This window comes from Magallana gigas, chromosome 6 (assembly GCF_963853765.1).
Source record: "Magallana gigas chromosome 6, xbMagGiga1.1, whole genome shotgun sequence".
Classification (NCBI taxonomy): Eukaryota; Metazoa; Mollusca; class Bivalvia; order Ostreida; family Ostreidae; genus Magallana; species Magallana gigas.
In genome coordinates, this window is record NC_088858.1 from 26,863,493 (window position 1) to 26,865,157 (window position 1,665).

The following is a 1,665-nucleotide window of genomic DNA, read 5'->3' on the forward strand; positions in this document are numbered from 1 at the left end:
TAGGGGGGTATATTGGTTTCACCCTGTCTGTCTGTAGACGCAACTTTGTCCCCCCATAGAATTTTTTACTACTGCATGGAACAGTCTGAAAATTTGTACATATGTTGATCACCATCTGAAGATGTGCACCTGCAATTTTTTTTAAGATCAGACAAGACTTAATTATTTTATGACAGTTTCGTTTTCCTTATTCTCTATCTTGTACAAAATATGTTTGAAAGAAAGGGAGGTAATCCTTACAAATTTTATTAATTGTATTCAAACACTCTAAGATATATTCATATAAATACATCCAGATGGAGGTTTTTTGTCTTGATGTCTTAATTTATTTTTTATAAGTATTCTATCAACTGACAATGCAAAATTTTTGTCGGTGATAAATTCTTAGGAGCTAACAAGAACATCAAAGACGAGTATGGCTGAATTCATTTGTCCCAAGGGGGCCCATTATCTGAGCCATGGTTTAGATGGAGCATGTGTTTAGGGAAAATTGATAATCTGTAAAATGGGCAGTGGTTTTGGGGCTATTTTTAAACTGTTTCATGTAAACCAAAAGTTTTTATCATTATAAGGAAATTAATACATGTAATACCATTAATAATAAAGAAGTTAACTATTTCTAGAGGTTGTTTAAATTTATTAGTCAAGTAAATTGATGAAGTGACCCTATAGGGCATTAATTTAAATGATTAAAATTACTGGTATGATTGTAATGTTTTGGCTATTTTGAGGCAAAGTTACCACTTGGGTACCTCACTACTCTCAGACATACCGGTATACTTTTTATGACACTACGTCACAAGATGGCGATTTGAATGTTATGTTAAATTGTTTGTATCGTTCGATTGGGTTGTATATCGTTCTAGCTCAGTGGTTATAGTATTGGGCTTCTGAACCGCAGATCACGAGTTTGAATTGGCCTGGAGCTTTTGTTCAATTGTTTTCGAAAATGTAACTTTTCGTCCAAAATTGCACATTTTTTTGACTTAAATACTTCTTATCCATTATGATATCCATCAAAATCAAGTAATTTTCCGCTGATTTGAGAAAATATTTCACGGTGTAGTGAGCCACCTTAAATGAGCAAAATTCAAACTTTTTCTCAATAAATGGTTAGTAGAGAGTACACCTTCATTCTTTTTCTGATTTTTAAATCTTCAAAACAAGTCTAGCTGTGCAGTTCCACAGCTCTTCTGAGTGATTAAAAAGGCATTTTCCTGTTCTTGTATGCATACTTTTCGAACAAAATGACGTAGGACTTCATATTTATTGCTTTTATATCTTTTGGCAACATTTTTGGCCAGTTTCGGGCAGAAACAAGACAGTTCAAGAAATGTTTACATTCATATCCTAAAATGTTCAAGATGGCTGCACATCCCCCTTAATTGGTTATTACACACGTTTTATATGATGCAATTTCAAACATATATATTCAGCAGGATCTAGCATGTTGACATTATAACTAACTTCTGGAATGGCACCTTCATTCACTGATAGGATTATGGTGTGAAAAAGAACTTAATTCCAAGGTCCCATCACTCCACCCAAATTATGAACCACTTCCTAGGAACAATTTACAGTCACTTCAATGTTGCATGTATTTGTCAAAATACAACTTTGCACAATAAAAATATAGGTTACATGCATATCAAAACAAAACCAAAA